Genomic DNA, 17535 nt, shown 5'->3' with positions numbered 1-17535 from the left:
GTTATCCTTTTAGTCTCGCACTACATGCAGCAAGTTACTTTGGGGGCCTTATCTCATAGACATGTAGCATCAGCTGCCGCTTTTAAATCAGCTCTAGTAGTTCGGTGTCTAGCAACCAGTAGTACGGTATATCTAGAGGTACGGTATCTTTAGTAGTACGCTGTCTCCAGTGGTACGCTGTCTCCAGTGGTACGCTGTCTCCAGTATTGCGGTGTCTCAAGTAGTACGGTGTCCCTAAAGCTACGGTATCTTTAGTAGTACGCCGTCTCCAGTAGTACGGTGTCTCCAGTAGTACGGTGCCCCCAGTGGTGCGGTGTCCCTAGTGGTACGCTGCCTCCAGTAGTGCGGTGCCTCAAGTAGTACGGTGTCACTAGTGGCACGACGTCTATTTTCGGTGGTCGGACACGCTCTCTATGAGCCATCTCCCTGCCATGCAGCAAGTACCGAACGGAGCGGTCAAAGCAAGGATGCAATTTATTTCGGAACTCAACAACATGAACGAAGTCTGCAATGACAGCAAACGCAACGTCATAGAAACGGCGGACAGCATTATCAACATTTAGATCATTTAGAACACGCCAAGGAATACTCCAAGCCAAATAAAAAGCCCATAAGCCAGTGAGGAAGAAGCGCAAAGGGCATTGTGCAGACCGATGAAGTCTGCCTGTTTGTAGTTGTACGCCTCAGATCGGATGGCGCGGCCCACGTTTTACAGGACACTGCGTTATCACCACACGGGGCGTGAGTTGAACATACTGTCACCGACCGTCAAAAGCAACAGCGCCGCAGATGGCGAGATCCAAGATATTATCAGATCGCACCGTTTCGCATTCAGCGACAGAGTCTACGAATTTGAACGAAGTCTACGAATTTCAAGTTTCAGTGCTTGCTGTTGAACAACAGAAGTTGAAGAACAGTGCGCCTCGGTAGAACAGCTTCGTCGCCATTACCCGACCACCAAATCTCAAGCAAGTTAAGGCCACTCACGATTAGAAGCGGCAGATTGGTGAAGGCAGCGATCGAATCTACGTCACGGCCAGCATCTGGCGGATGATAACAAACCGTTATGATGACAGGGTAGATGGCCCCCAACTGGATCACCAGCACCTCAGTCAGGCTCCAGGTGTGGTCGGTGAACAGATGACAGGTTTGTCTTCACTGCGCAAGCAACGCTTCTTCCTCTGCCGTTCCTGTCCTTCCCGAACCAGCCGTGGTCCGAAAGACCCAATTGTTGCTCAGAGTCTAAATAATTTGCCGAAAACTGCTGCTAACCACCATTTAGATAATGCTTAAAAGCCGACAAGTAAACCATATCGCCTCCACCAGTCCTCGTGAAAGCACAAGGTCAGGAATGAAAACAGCATTGCCGTAACATCAATCTGCAAAATTTTGGGAGGACGTGTCCTACCGTCACTCTCCCCTATGGCGGAGAGAGCTTTCCTGTCATGCTGAACCTACGAGATGTTTGGAAATTGGAACGCGCGCTATCAGAAAATAAATCCAGACGTCGAAGTTACAAAAATAGACAACCGCATCCGCATACATGTCGCGCGGCCGAAATACATGGACCCTACCCAGTCCTTATAAAAAATTTAGCAACGTGCAAATTACGCTCTTTTTTAATCTTCAGTCTCGACAGAATTTCATGAAATATCGCGGTTTTATGGAATTCTTGTCTCACTTGCCGCTAGATCCTCCCGTTTTTCGCCAGTACTGGCTGCCTTAGGATTACTAAAGAATATACGCAATGCGGGCGAAGGAGGTCCCGTGACGTCTTCAGGGGAGGGACCACACGGCTGACAAAATCTAAGAACAGGCTTTCGACCCAGCGGCATCGATTGGGAAAGGTTTTGTGTTGATCGGCTCATTGGGCTCGGAACATGGGAACGCCAACAGGTTTTGTCGGTCGTTTGGTCCCTGCCCGTCTGAGAGGGACTACACGGCCGGAAAAACCTGCTGACAGCCCCATGCTACGGGCAAATGGGATCGATCGGCACAAAACCTTTGCCAATTAATACGTCATGGCTGATTGCTAATAAATTCCAGAACATAGTGAGCTTAGGTCAGGTCAAAGGTCTCCTAAGCGACAGAAATAAGTTTGCTGAAACACAATGCTCCCAGCCTATGAGACCGATTGACACCAAAACTTCGCCATTCGATGCCCCTTGAGTCCACAGTCTACCTTGTTCAGAACATGCACATTGTGTCGGATTAAATCGTTAAAGGTTTCCGAAAACGCCTTTGACCACCAAAATTGGCTGCAGATTACCCAATGCTCCGAGCCGATGCGGCTGATCAACGTCGAATCTCTCCCATTCCATGGCAGTTTGGTCGATAGTCTATCCTATCCAGCAGATTATGATCTTGGGCCAGGCCAAAGGTCAACAGGAAGGCCCCAAATCACCGGAGGTTAGTTTGCAGACAACCCCATGCTCAGCGCCTATGGGACCGATCGGCAAACAACCTTTACCAATCGCCTGACGTTCGTCACGCAGCTTGCCGCATCGTGGATGGGTACCCGAAGAGAGGAGAGAAGGGAGTGTTTGCTGTTCGGTTAGAGCTTGACAAAACCTACAAAGGGAAAACCCAATTTCGGCAATCAGTCGGCAAAGATAAAAGGGGACCATAACGGAAGCGGCGCGAGTTAACCTTCAAAACTATTCTGATATTGTTGGCACTGTGGCATGGAAGGAACCCCTTAGAGGTAATTAGATCAGGAATGATCCTGATCAGACTGACCCGTGCATGGAGCAGCCTTTATACGACACGACCGCCACGCAGTATGCCTAGAGCGCGCCATCCAAGAATTTGGGGCGCTGCGAGCGATACCTACGTTTGAGCCAGATGAGGAAGGCCATGTGTCCGTAGTGGATTTCTTGGAGGCGGTTGAAAATGCCGCCATGCTTGGATATTTAAACTGGGAAGACGTGATGCGAATAATGATCATGCGCCTGCAGCGTCAGGCCAAGGAATTTTATCGCGTCTTGTTGGCGTCGCATCAAACCGATGCAAGTGCTTCCCAATCTGGACAGTTATTGGTCGGCATTTCAAATGACACTAAGAGATCAATATGAAAGCATTCGGACCCGCCGGCAATTTGACGCAGTTGACGGGTCGCCAGCAGGGAGATGCGGAGTCCGTCAACATCTATGAGGATCGCACGCGCATCCTCACGTGCACAACCAGACCGAAATTAACTGTCACAAAACCCAACGACTCGTCGAATGGGCATCCACCCTCATTTACGAGCATTATCTGCGCAGATTACAGCCCATTTTGGTGGAGGGGGTATATCTCAATGAGACGAAATATCTAGATGCAGCGGTACTGGAGTTGGCCAACAAGGAGAAATTTGACGAGATGCCAGGAGCTCGCCTGCGACGGCAGCGTATCAATATGGTGAGCACAAAGGCTCATCCTGGGACTGGTATCGCAAACAACATGGCGAGGACGTGCGGCAGTTAAAGGCGGCCATGTCCGCCTACATGGCCGAGACAGCGGAGCTGGTAGGGGAGTGCTGAATGCCGATTGGAGGGGTTAGAGAGATGGCCATTCACCCAGTGAGCCCACCAACCTACCTCACGGCAGCGTACGCGGTGGCCCGCCAGTCTCGGTCGCCGCAGTGTACTGTGCTCCAGCCACCGGCGCACACCATGCAACGGACATCCGCTCCCCGTGACGAGAAAAATTGTTGAAATTGCGGGGGTCCGCACTTCATTTGTGTGTACCCGGGTGGTCGCGGCGAACAGGGCAGAGCTGAACATTGTAATTTATTTAAACAACATGGTAGCAGTGGCAGAACGAGATACCTCGAATCTCCTTGGAGATCGGTGGTGAAAAGCTGACAGCACTTGAGGATTACAACGCTGCCGTCACCTTGATTTCGGCTAACGCCAGGCGCCAAATACCGCGGCATCAAACCTTCAATCTGTAGAGGGTGTTCGGCTTCGCTCCGCCATCGAGGAGGCCCTTCGCAATGTGGGTTTGTTAGCTGCGCCCACTGCGACGAGACGTCGCAGATTCAAGACATCCCTCTGATTGAGGAGCATCCGCATAATAGACGTAGGAACGTTTCAAAAAGTGTGGGAGGGGGGGGGCCAAGTTCAGGGCGTAATTCAGGAACTTTTCTGGAAAACAAGCCCGATGACCGGGGCGGGGGGTGGGGGGTGCAGAGATGGAGGCTATCGTTCTTTACTCAAATGTGATGACTGCTATTCTAGATATGCATGTGGGGATGATCCTCACTGGGGCACACTCTTGCCTGTCCGACTCATCTATGTCATTCGGGAAATAATGCTATCCAGCTTCCCAAGATTATTCGTCCATTTCAACGTTGCCTTTTTTCTCACTTTCTCACTCAAGGTCAGCGACCTTGTTTGACCTTTTGAAGGTCAATGTTACCAAAATCATACAAGATTGCTTTGAACTTTGCATTTGACTAAGCGACAAATATTACGCTAGGCAGTGTGTTCCTAAAACATAATGTTGACCTGGGTCATTTTAGGTCGGTGACTTATTCTGACCTCTAAGAAGTCCATGAAAGATGCTATCTTGACGGTTCCTGCTATCAATAAACTCGAAATGAGCACCAGAAACTATCCCATACAGCAAGCCCTAGAGTAACAAAACAGTTTGGTCTTGACCTTGGTGTGACCTTCATACATGACCTTAGGTCAATGTAATTGGCTTATTCAACTGTTGTGTTGCCCAAGAAAACATCTCAGAGATGTGTGGCTTCGTCTAACACTCTGTTGTTGGATCAGATTGAAGGATTCCCTAGAAATTGCCTTCACTGAAACCATGGCCTGACTTTGACCTGCCATAGGTCAGCGACCTTACAAGGTGCATCTAAATTGTTAATGTCAAACGATCCGCTATTCAATTGTCTATAGCTATGCAAAATTTGGCGTAGCTACGCCGCGTCGTTCGAAAACCATTCCGGAAAAACATTCGGGGGGGGGGGCAGTTTGACCCTCCCCACCTGAGCGCATATTTAAGTGAATGATCACATGCGAAGATATCAAACGACAAAGACAAAGCATCACGTATGGTAAATAATCTCAATTAGAATTAGAGGCGTACCTTTAAAGGAAAAGACTACCCTAAGCGACCAAATTTCTTTATTTAGTATATATAGCTCTCAATACGGCATTGTTTGATTGCATCATGTAACGTTTGTGTGCAAGCACTCATCTGTAGTTCTTCAATCTCCCGATAGGTGTCCCGTGACTGCACTAGATGTGTCTGGACCAAACATCGCTGGGCGTTCATGCGTTGGCCCTTTCTCGTGCTGTTCTTGCATATTATCCGTGAGTTTGATGTGTTTATTTGCACTAACATACTCGGGTGGCGCTATTCCTAAGTTATTCGAATGCGAGTCTTATTTCCGTGATGACTGAAATGATTGTGTAACTTTTTGTATGATAGAGCAGAAAATGCAACTCGTGTTAGAATCTTAAATAGCTTGCACAACATTGGTTTATAGCCAATTAACGGTTGTTGTATATGGAAATTGTGCTCGCGAACATTAACGAACGCCTTGACCCTGAACGCTGCATGCTCAGTGGAGTGGCGGGACTTGAACAATGTTCCTATGCCATCATAGATACCAGGGCAACCTCGACATTTTTTGCACGTCTTCGCATGCGTATAACTCAGAAACCAGGAGGCTTGGCTTTAAGAAGGGCAGGGCTGTGAACCGCACCGACTAATCTTCAAAATAACTCCTTCAGTTAAAACCTACACACATATATGAGACACTGCTTTTGAGCATACTACAATATGGTGCGGTGAACGGCTCGAACGCGGGGGGGGGGGAAGACAAACAGAGGTATAAAATATCGGTGGTGCCAGGGCCAACGACCTCCAGAATTGAACTGCAAACGCTGGCGCTCGGTTACAAAGTACCAAGCGTAGCACATACCTGATAATTTCCCTATTTATAAAAAGGCATAAAATAGTTTTGTGAGTCGCTTCAAGCTCTATCTGACTGGCGCGCTTAACGTCGGTGTAGTTGACTGTTGATGGCTGGAGCCATAATAAGGCGGTAAAAGAGTGAGTTTGGGCGTCCTTTTTAGCTAAGCCCTTTAACTTAAATCTGCCCGTTATGGCAGCAGGAGTGTTACATCGGCACTGCACCACATTCCGATGGTAACTCATCAGTACCTGTTATTTGAGACACATCAAACCAGACCATGGGGAGAAAGCAAAGTGTAGGTAGCCCATGCCATCTCAGGTCATCTTGATAGAGGCGCAGTGCGTCTTCTCGAGATTCATGGGTCTTTCGTCAACGACGCAAACGATGATGCACTCTGTCCTATCATGTTCTGCCCTTCTCTACCCTACGCCTTTCAAATCCTGTTGCTCCGGACCGATTCCCATCACTCCGAGTCCAATCCTTTAAGACGATACGGGAAATACCAAGCAGTCACAACCGACTGTGTGCTGTGCTGTCGCGGCGGTCATTCGCTGTTGGCTTACTCGTCCACCGTGGCACCTGCTTCATCGTATTCGGATAGCTCGCCTGGGCCACAGACCAAAACCAGAAGTCTGGCAGCCTCAGGTCTGGACTGTGAGCTGGCTAAAGATGGCTCATCGGCGCACTAATGACGTGGTCTTTGGACGTGCCTCCCAGCCAGGAACGGGTAGCGGATGTCGTGTGCACGATTGTCGTGTGCATCATGCTGACACTAGCATTTCCAAGCCGTAGCTCTTACCTTGATTTTTGGTCCCGGCTGCTCTGGCAGCTGTGACCACCAGTGTCGGACGCATTTAAGCCCACTGCACTGGTCACTAGGTCACTAAATCCTTTGGCCACACTGTAAACACCGTTAATTTTAGCATGCTGTAAATGATACTCAAGTGCAAATGAAACTTCCGAAACAAAATTATTTATGCTTCTGACGAAACGCAGTTCATTTATGTTTGTGAAGTATGGTTTATCGCATATATAGTGGCATTGCAACGACTTCTGATAGATTTGGCTGTTGGTGACAATTTTTCTGTTGCCAGTTTCATCGATGACAGCAGACACTTTTCAACCCCTGCGTATCTAGAGGCAGAGTGCAAATGAAATGGATTTCCGGACAGAAGCGTTAGTGAAGTAAAGTGTTCGTGAAGTTTAAATCTTGTTGCGGGCATAGAAAGGCTGTTATTGTTGCCTTTATTTATCGATTATCATATTTGAGAATTGTAACATTGCCAAACCACAAGCGCATAACAATATTCGTCTCTACGAGCACACCCCAGCAACACAACGACACCTTCCCGGTAAATTTTACTATTAAAAGTGAGAACAATTCTGATACGGTCAGTCTGGCAGCGACTCGACGTCATAAAAACGTCTCATGACGTAACCAAACGATGACGTACTGATCAGCCTTTTTACTCAATAGTGTATAAAGCAGTTTTCAAAACCGAACAACCTCATCATTCCAAGTGATCTTATTTCATCATTCCTGATGCCTCAATATCCTCCGGTGTGGAACATTGCCTTCAAATACTTTATACTTAGAGCCCATGCGATAGCCCTTCGTCTGGCGGAGAACAGCAAGATACATTGGGCAGAGCTCAAAACGCCTGATTTCGACCACGGCAGGACTCGAACCTGCAATCTCCTGATCCGAAGTCAGGCGCCTTATCCATTAGGCCACGCGGCCACTGCACGCATGCGGTCGCGTGGTCTGCGCGGGCTAACTGCTGCTGCCACATTTTCCCGCAGTTGTGTTTACCTCACACCCAGCCTGAAGGTTGTCACGTCGTTGGTCGACGGTGTGTTTACGTACTTGGTGCCTATACTCTTAGCGAAATGCATGGGCGCGGAGCAGACCACGAGAAATTGATCAACTGATCTTTTGGAAACGTGCAAGGCATTACAGGCGCTCACCTATGTCATGTTTATTTGACATTTTATTCGCGGATTTTCCACTGAAGGTTGACACCATCGTACTTCTATAGGAAGTCCGGCCATATATAGCACTCAGGCAATACTAGAAGAACCTACTTCGCCGGGGCCGGAGACGTGAAAAGCGGATCGTTTGGTGAAAAAATTACACGTACCTCGTCAGGTTACTAGCCTATGGCGGGTCAAACTCAGGCCATGCCTGTTAGCCAAGGCAATTTCAAGGGATTCATTGAAAAGATGCGACAACGGTATGTTGCACAAAGCCATGCACCTCTGAGATGGCTTTTTATGCAAGGTAAGAATCAAGCTTAAGATTACAACAAATTCCACTGACCTTTGGTAAGGTATGAAGGTCAGACTGAGGTCAAAACCAATCTGGTTTTGTCCTTGAGACCTTTCTTTATGAAGTAATGTTTGGTGCTCGTTTCGAAGATCTTGATGACCGTGGCCGCTGCAGGCATCGTTCACAGGCTTTTTAAAAATCAGAGAAAGTCATCGACCTGAAATGACCCAGATCAGCTCTGTGTTTTAAGGTGTGTAATACCTAGCATAGTCCCTGACGTTCTTTGAGTTAGAAAATCAAAGCGAATATATAGTCTTTTGGTCATCGTGACATTCCAGAGGTCGAGCCAGGTCACTGATCTGAAATGAACACCGATGATCTTTTGCTTAAAACAGGTATTCAGGATCAAGGCGACTGCATGAGAAGGTTCGGGTGAAGTTTGATCACCGATCTTGATTTTGACCTTGTTTCTCCTTCGTTGACCCGACGGTCACTACCTATGGATCAAAAAGTTTGAACCAAGTGAGTTCACATCCAAATCAACCCACCTCGTAAATTTAGTGCCGCTAGCTCGTGAGTGTTTGAGATCGTAGGTGTCGAACTTACTCCCACTCCACCCGACCGAAGTATAGCAATCCGGCCAACCGGCCCGTGCTTGTACTTGAAAGGAGCATGCCATTTTTTGGACTTTTTACATATTGTTAGGTTACACGCGGCAGCTTTGATAGGTAATACCAGTTTTCTCGAAATCATCAGAATAGCTAGATTTTTTCAATAGAAATAGCCGCTCCTGCGGGAAAAATCTCAATGGGCTTCCTGCTCACCGCTATGAAAGAAAAAAATCAATTTGCTTTACTTTTTCCATTGTGTACGTACGGTAATATTTTTGTCCGCTAATTTGTCAAAATGATTGTGTCATATATGCTACGAAAGTTAGAAACACTCTTTTTTAGTGAAAAAATGTCTGGAACATGCGACTATCATCCCGCGAATTCAACGAAACATCACACTATGGCTTTTATTTTTCCCATGGCGTTTAACACGGTGACGTCTTTTCGAAGCGCAATTCTTTAGGAAACGGAGCATCTCGTAGTCTGAAGTAACGCGCTGATTCAAACTGCAACCGCGGCACTCCTCGACAGCTGTTCAGTGCCGTCCGTTGTGCCAATCGCAAACGTGCATTTGTATTAATAGCATTCATGCCGGTTAGAGATGTCCCTTTTACTCCCCCCAAAACCGTATTTTGCGAGATAAAAGAGGTCATAAGTGGTACCTCTAACCCGTAATTACTGACAACGGCCCCAAGCAGGCTCTGCCGTCGTCATGACGACGACAGCCGCGACAACTGCAGTTGTCGCGGCCTTGGGATACACTCTTGGGCTACCGAAAAAGAAGTGTAGTGCTGTTACAAGGCGTTGACAGCGTAATTTGGGCCCGAAAATACTTAAAATGGGTCTCATTATTATTCTTTGATGGTGCTGCAGTGGCGCTACCCAGTCTTATTTTTGCACGTAAATGGTCCTTAAACATGCCTCAAACATAAGACACTCCATTTACAAGTGACCCAACAGCTACAAGTAAGCTTATTTCATCATGCCTGATGCTTGCCGCAGTATCTCCAAACGAGAACAGTCTCTTTAAAAAGCATCCTGTGACAAACAAATAATCGCGCACCAAGACATCTTATGTCTCGCGGAGGGCCTTGCGATCTAAATCCATTGCACCTCTGCGCCTTCCGCGCAGTAAGACTGCTTATTGGCTTGACCCCACTGGCTAAGTGGAGGTGGCAGCTATACCTTCCTTATCTCCGCCTTCCTGAACGAGCAACCAATCACAGGCCCTGCGTGCATTTGTATGCCCTATGAAATTCAAAGCTTCTTGCCAGGGAAGGTGTTTTGGTTAATAACCTGCTCTCTTTTGTTGTTGTCGAATTTATTTTTTCCTTTTTCTCAAGTCGAATTTTGACCTTTCACTTTTCATCTACTTGAATTAATTATTTTGGAGTTTTTGCCTATTTGACCCTTTGCCATTTGACTCTTCGCCCTTGGTATATAACTTTTACCCCGTTTGAATTAGTTTTTCACCTTTGTGTATCTTATTTTACATGTGGCTCAAAACACATACATTTTGACAAACACAAATACACGTAGTATACAATCATTACAAATGGGTGCACTAATAAGCGAGTTCAATGAAATTGCGTTACATTCCTTACCCGTTTTCAACTTCATTTCAAATAAACATGTTGTAAAAAGCCTAAGCAGCCGTCTGATACATCAAGTTCCCGTCTTAGGTTTTATCTTTCCTCCCATACTGGGCCAGGGTTCCATTAAGTGTCGCGACCAACCTTTCCACTTGGCCATCCTTTTTCAAGCAAAGAGACAACACGACTGAGATATAAGCCTAAGCCCCCTATACTTTCTGCTTTCGGTACATCCAGCTACATGATTCGTCAATTGATTTTTACCTGTTCCCAGCATCACTACTGACTCGCTGAATTCAATGATGCCTCTGCTAACATTGTTTTCTAATAAACAGGCTCTTAATCCTTGCCAAAATCGTTCAACTTTTGGGCAGTACCAAAATTTATGTTAAATGCTCTCCCCAGCATTATTGCAATGAAAACAATCACTGCTTCCTGCAATACTCATGTGGCGTAAAGGCCTGTTTGTGATATGAGCCCTTGTCTGTCTTGTAATGTAGCACCCCTACAATGGAGCAAGATTGCACCGACTAACTTCCGATTGCTAAAAAATCTTATACGGCTTCATGAATCAGCTTTATCATAAACTTTCGACTATTTGTCGACTCCGTCGACTGTCAGCTTTCTTTTCTTTTTTGCTTTTTCCGAAATTCGATTTTCACCTTTTTTCCTTTCATTGACCTTTAATTTATCATTTTTGACTTTTTGCAGATTTGATTTTTTTAGCCATTCAACATTTCACCTTTGGTATTTGACTTTTGTCCCGTTTGAATTCTTGCAATTTTGCGTGCTGCCCTTTTGACTTTTTACTTCTTCCATTTAGCTGTTATGCTGTTTGGTCTGATGTCATTTGACTTCTTGTTGTTTAACTTTTTATCTTTTGACTTCTTTCCCTCTAACCACCCTTAGGTGATTCGGACTCCCTCATGTTACTGAAGAGTTTTTATAACATGTTTTGGTACATCACGGACGCCCTATGAGGCATCGGGGGTGGCTCTTCAAGCCAGCATTACATTTTCAGACCTTGGGGCATCCCCTGAGTCCCCAGGGACGATCCTCTATTGGTCGAGGCCCCCTTTTTAACGAACGTTTTTCTAAACTTCAGAACATATTCTCAACACGCAAGCACTCAATTCTAGCATCACGCACGTTCAGTTCATGTTCGGGACGACATTTTACTAACCATCGCCCTGATAAGAGGGAGAGGCAAGTCAATGCGACCCCCAAGGTCATCTAAAGATACCCCTCTGACATGTCGTGCAATCGGGCCCAAATTTTCAGCAGCCTCTGGGGCATTTATTGCCCGTATTTTGCTTCCCGAAAGAGGTGATTTGGCTTTTATCATTTTCCGGAAAACTACGTTTTTTGGGAACACCTGCGCAGCTATCTGGTGCGGGCGCAGGGCAGGCAACTGACGATTCCGTGGGCCGTGCGCGGCGGGCCGGTGCTGTTAGTCCTACATCATAGGAGTACACTCAGAACGTAAAGGTGCACACCATGGTACTCAGAAATTGAAAAGAAACACAGCCAGTTTTAGTTTTGTGTGACCAAGTGGCATACAGGTGCATCGGTTTTTAAAATCGGTTTGGGGACGCGCTTAGCCGATAATGCTGACTTAACATATTTACAAAACCCGATTTTCCCCGGATTTCGGTCAGGATGCGCAACAGCTGCCCCTGCCGCAGGTAGGCCATGGTCTGATCGATAGTCCAAGGTGATAGGCCCCATTTTGAGATCAACAGAATAGTTTAAAAAGCTGCCTTACTTAACATTGAGGACGCAACTTAAACAGGCCGAAATCCAGAAAGAATCTTTTAATGGCATACTATTCATTCCAACGCGGATCACATAGCTGTGGACAATCGACCTTCAAACTGACAGGTCTCCATTTCGGTCAAGCCAAGGTTACCGACCGTTCATATTGCCACTGCAGTTACTGGCGCTCGCTGATAAGGTGCGCGGCACTTCATGAAAAATATCTTACAGAAAGAACCTGGCGGAGAGCAGCTTTGAAGTGCCGCCTGAAGCTGCGAAAGCTTAACGTGTCGCAATGGTCGGCACTGCCCTCTGACGCCAACTGACCTTCATTGGGCAATAGCACCATCTGACACCGAGGTTTTTCGTATTTTTTTTTTTTAATGAATTTGATCCGAACCCTTTTGAATGGATGGATTTCTGGGATCAGCGCTCACGCTAAGCAGTGCTTGTGTGAGCCCTGAGCACCACCATCCGATCGCGCAATTCCAGGCAACGGCAGAATTTAGCCGCGAAAGCTTAACGTGCCGCAATGGTCGGCACTGACCTCTGACGCCAACTGACCTTTACCGCGACCGCTGCCACCGGCCGCAGGCCATACCCGTCAAGGGCAAATAGCGAGCGACTCGAAGCGACCTAAGCGACCTAAGCGACTCGAACCCACCCCGCCACGGGTTGGTGGATCGGAAGGCAGGCGCTTTAACCAGCTGAGCCACCGGGACGGACCGGTCGAGTTAACGCCAGGCTGAGTGGTGCTATCGGGTAGTGCCTCCTTATCACGGTTATTTCTAAGATTTTCCTGTGAGACCTGTACCACAGGTAGGACTTAAAGCTATCTAGCTGCGCGCAGTAAGAAAGACGGCAGAAAAATGTGACAGAAGCAGTTAGCTAGGCTTAGCTAGGCTTAGCCACAGGGCTTAACGGATAGAGTGCATGCTTCAATTGCACGCGTACGACCAGGAGATTGCGGGTTCGAGTCCTGCTGTGGTCGAGAAATGTTTTGACCTCGTCCAAGCGGCATGCTGTTCAGCTTCCTCGGGCCTCAGTGTATGACAGTCTCGTCCCCCACCCCCATCCCACTCATTTACTGAACCTATTCCGTGAGCGTTGCAGTGTGTAAATTTTGAAAGAAGCATCCTACTAATTTTCTCCCGCAAAAAGTCGACTTATTCGTCCTTACGCAAGCCAAATTCTAACGACTGAAAACGTATGTTACCGAAGGTTCAACGTCCAAAGTCCGGCGAGATTTGTGACAAGTCATCCTGCCTCATGTATGCAACGTGAGTCAATAGGCGCTAAACGCCTCATGTTGATATTGAAAGTTATTTTGAACATTCAAAAATCGTCTAGCAGGTAGGCAGACAAAGCGCACATAGGCAGAAAGCATGCAAACACACCGTCGAACGATGACATGATGAGTTTTAGGCGCGTGGTAAACAAGGCAGCGGGAAAAGTGTGACAGCAGCAGTAAGTTAGGTCATAGATGTGAGTGCCGTGCGACGGTGGCCGCGTAGCCTAATGGATAAGGCGCCTGACTTCGGATCAGGAGATTGCAGGTTCGAGTCCTGCCGTGGTCGATAGCGGTCGTTTTGACCTCTGCTCAGCCGACATTCTGTTGACCTTCGCTGAAGTTCGCATTGGTCCAGCAGGGCATTGCAGGTCTCCCGCCATTCGAAATCTTAAGCGTGCAGGCGTCGGTTACGGGTAGCGGTTTAAATGCGACGGAAGCGAATAGCAGTTTCGAAGTTCGGATGTGTCAGGGCCGTCGACTGCTAATATTGAGCTGCAGTCGCTGACGTGCGGTGATACGGTGCGAGGCGCGGCACATACATCATATTTTTTTTTTGTTGAGAAGAGCCGAGCGAAAGGCGGCTTGAAATAGCTTGCGCAAAGCACTATCTGATGGGTATGCCTAACGTCAGTCCAGCTGACTTTTTAGTGACTGCAGTCATTAAGGTGGTAGATGAGGGAATATGGTCGTCCTTTCTAACTTTAGACCTATTGATGCTAAGATAGGAGGAAAAGCAGTGTTATATCGGTCTTAAACCACATGCCAAAGGTAACTCGTCGGTGGCTGCTATTTGAGACATCAAGTCAGACCATGCAAACAAACAAGATGTGGATGGTCCTTGCCATACAAGGTCATATTCATAGATGCAAACGGCGACTTTTTAATGACCATGCATCGTGCGACAACGATGCAAGCGATGCTGCACTCTGTCCTGCCATGCCTTATCCTCTGCCTTATACCTTGCGGTGTCCTGGTGGTCCGGACTAATTCCCATAGCACTGAATCCTATCATTTTTAGTAACGAGGAGAAATACTGAGAAGTCAGAACCAATGTTGTGCTGTTCCGTCGCTGCGTTCCCTCGCTGTGGGCATATTCGTCCACTTCTCGTCGCTGCGTTCCTTCGCTGTGGGCTTACTAGTCTGGTCCTCTCGTCCGAGCTATCCCAATACCTCCTCCATCGTGTTTGGGCAGCTCGCCAGTCGTCCGCCCGGGCTAAAGACCAAAACTAAAAGCCTAACAGCCACTGGTCTGTACCGTGAGCTGGCCAAAGATGGGTCATCCGCCAACTGATGACGCAGTCTTTGAATTTGCTGCTCAGCAAGAACGGGAGCGAATTTCGTGAGTTCATTCGCTTTATTTGCTCACACCAGCATCTTCAAGCCCTAACTCTTACCCTGGCTTTTGGCCACAGCTGCTCTGGCAGCAGCTCCAGGTGAGGACGCGGGCTGAACGACGTCCCACCGGTGACGGACGTAGTTCAGCCCGCTACGGCGGCCACTCATGCACCAGGGCCTACGCCCTAGCCACCGGGAGCTTTGGCATGCCAGAAATTATACTGTGGAACAAAAGAAACTTCCGAAAGCAAAAGACTTATGATTTTTATGACGCATTATGCTTCATTTATATTTTTGTGGGGCTTATTGCATTCGTAGTTATATTGCAACAGGTTCTGATGGAATTCGCTCCAGGGGACAATTTGAGCTGCTCCCAATTTCATCGGTGACAGCAAAGACACTTTTTCACAGGTCTAGCATATCTAGGCAGAGTGAAAAGGAAACAGGTTTCTGGACAAAACCAGCTGTGCGGTAAAGTCTTCCAGGCAATGGTCTTGAAATCAACTTCTAAAATATAGCAAGGATGCATTAAGCATGTCTTAAATGCAGACATAAATACATGCTTTTTCGGTGACGTAGCCAAGGGCAATTGGAGGATCATACTCCATACCCATGGAGGTGGCGGAGCCTCATTACCAACGCCGAAACACGAAGACATGCAATATTCGTCTCCACAAATGCGATCCAGCAACACACCGACGCCTCTCAAGTTATGGTACTAAAGGTGGATCACTCTGACACTGATCAGTCTGGCAGGGACTCGAAGGCATAAAGACATACCGTGGCGTAATCAAACGAGGAAGTATTGAGCAGCAGTTTTACTAAATAGTGAAATGGTGCTGTTCAGAGCAGTCCTCAACACAAAGCAAAACCATAATTAAAAGTGAGCTTATTCCATCGCATCTGATGCTTGTCTCAAAGTCCCTCAAATGTAGAACATTCCATTCAAGTACTTTAAACTCAGATACCATGCAATGTCCCCTTCGTCAGGTGGAGGTCAGCAAGATGCGATACGCAGAGGTCAAAATCCCTCATTGCGACCACAGCAGGACTCGAACCTGCAATCTCATGATCCGAAGTCATGCGCCTTCATCCATCAGGCCACGCGGTCGCCTAGCATTCGGGGACGAACGGCCTTAGCTCACTCACGGCTGCTGTCACATTTACCTGCCGTCCCCACACACAGCCTGAACATCGTCATATCAGTGATGAACTGTGTGTTGTCATGCTGCCTACCTATGACCTTCGCCAAATGCATGGCATAGACCGCTAGAACTTGATCGATTGGCTTTTTAACACGCATCCGGGTGGCCGGTCGCAAACCTTTCGCCCGGGTGAGAGGTCAATTTGACCCCCTCATGAGATCTCAAAAACTAAGAGAGCTAGAGATACTAAATTCACCGGGTGTTTTGGCTTATACATGAGATTGTTTGTTTCAAAATTTAGGGCTCCTAGGCCATTACCTTCGTGTGAAATAAGGTCAAACAAGGATCAAACTCCAGGATGATATCCCAAGTGCCCATAGAACCTAGATACCTGTTCCAAGCAGAAGATCACTGGTGTTGATTTAAGGTAGGTGACCTTGTTTGACCTTTCAAAGGTCATGCTGACCCAAATTATACAAGACTGCTTTGAGTTCTGCATTTGAATAAACGTAATAGATTACGCTTGGCAGTATAGTTATTAAAACAAACTATTGACTTGCGTAATTTTAGTTCAGTGACTTGTTCTGACCTTTAAGAAGTCCATGTCCAAGTCCAAGTCCAAGTCCATGTCCATGTCCAAGTCATATGAAAGATGTATTATGCGGTTCCTGTCATCAATAAACTCGAAATGAGCACCAGAAACTAACCCATATAGCAGGCTCTAGAGTAACTAAAACGGGTGAGTTTAGACCTCTGTCTGACCTTCATACCTGGCCCTAGGTCAACTGAGTTTGTTCATTCAGTGGTTGTGTGTCTTAAGAAACTATCTCAGAGATGTGTGGCCTCGTCTAGCACACCGCTGTTGCATAGGATTGGGTGATTCCCTAGATTTATCTTCGCTGAATCCGTGGCCTGACTTTGACCTTACGTAGGTCAGCGGCCTAACAAGATGTTGCTAAATTTTTGATACCAAGCAAACCGTTGTTCAATTTCTGTCAGTATGTAAGATTTGGCGCGGATACACCGCGCTGTTCGGAAACCGTTTTGGAAAAATATTAGGAAGGGGGTCAAATTAACCCTACCCCGAGCGCGTGTTTAAACGGTGTAACCCTCCACAGGCGTTTAGCTGCCTTATGACTATTTCGTGGTATACACGCAGTTTTTATTGGAGGTCGATAGCATCGTGCTGCGTTAGGAACCCCGGCCTTATGGAGGTCCGAATGCAGGTCGATAACTATCCAAATGCAGACAATGTGAAGTAGAACCTATTTCACCGCCTGCTTTCAGGCTAAATGGGGAGAGCGTACGTTGACGGAGGTCTGTTGTTAAGGTGTTGCGAATGGAAAGTGCAAAGTAACCTCGGATAGATAGGTGGAGTGGGTCAATTTGAACCCCACCCCCTATGTTTTTACAGACTTATCTCCGAACGACGCGGCAAAGTAACAGAAATAACGATGGAGTCTTAACGGAAGCCATTCATCTCTGAGAGAGTTTCTCAGGCAACATAAGAATCACGTTGGGATCACAGCAAATTAATTGGCCTATGGCTAGGTATGAGAGTAAGACCGAGACAAGCCTAACCTGCTTCTTTGCTGGAGACCTTGATTTATGAGGTAGTAT

The 17535-nt window shown here is 47.2% G+C and overlaps 3 non-coding genes across 3 annotated transcripts; 1 reads left to right on the top strand and 2 right to left on the bottom strand.

Annotated features, from left to right (window-relative positions):
• Positions 1 to 7585: 7585 nt before the first annotated feature.
• On the bottom strand, positions 7586 to 7658 carry TRNAR-UCG (transfer RNA arginine (anticodon UCG)). The gene has a single exon. It is a non-coding gene; the product is annotated as a tRNA-Arg (tRNA).
• Positions 7659 to 13648: 5990 nt separating this feature from the next.
• Positions 13649 to 13721, top strand: TRNAR-UCG (transfer RNA arginine (anticodon UCG)). The gene has a single exon. It is a non-coding gene; the product is annotated as a tRNA-Arg (tRNA).
• A 2086-nt stretch (positions 13722 to 15807) lies between these two features.
• Positions 15808 to 15881, bottom strand: TRNAR-UCG (transfer RNA arginine (anticodon UCG)). Its single transcript has one exon. It is a non-coding gene; the product is annotated as a tRNA-Arg (tRNA).
• Positions 15882 to 17535: the final 1654 nt, after the last annotated feature.

Source organism: Pollicipes pollicipes, unplaced genomic scaffold, assembly GCF_011947565.3.
Source record: "Pollicipes pollicipes isolate AB1234 unplaced genomic scaffold, Ppol_2.1 Scaffold_6138;HRSCAF=7277_pilon_pilon_pilon, whole genome shotgun sequence".
Lineage (NCBI taxonomy): Eukaryota > Metazoa > Arthropoda > Thecostraca > Pollicipedomorpha > Pollicipedidae > Pollicipes > Pollicipes pollicipes.
Note: the sequence above shows the minus strand (reverse complement) of the source record. Positions and strands in the feature narration are given on the sequence as shown.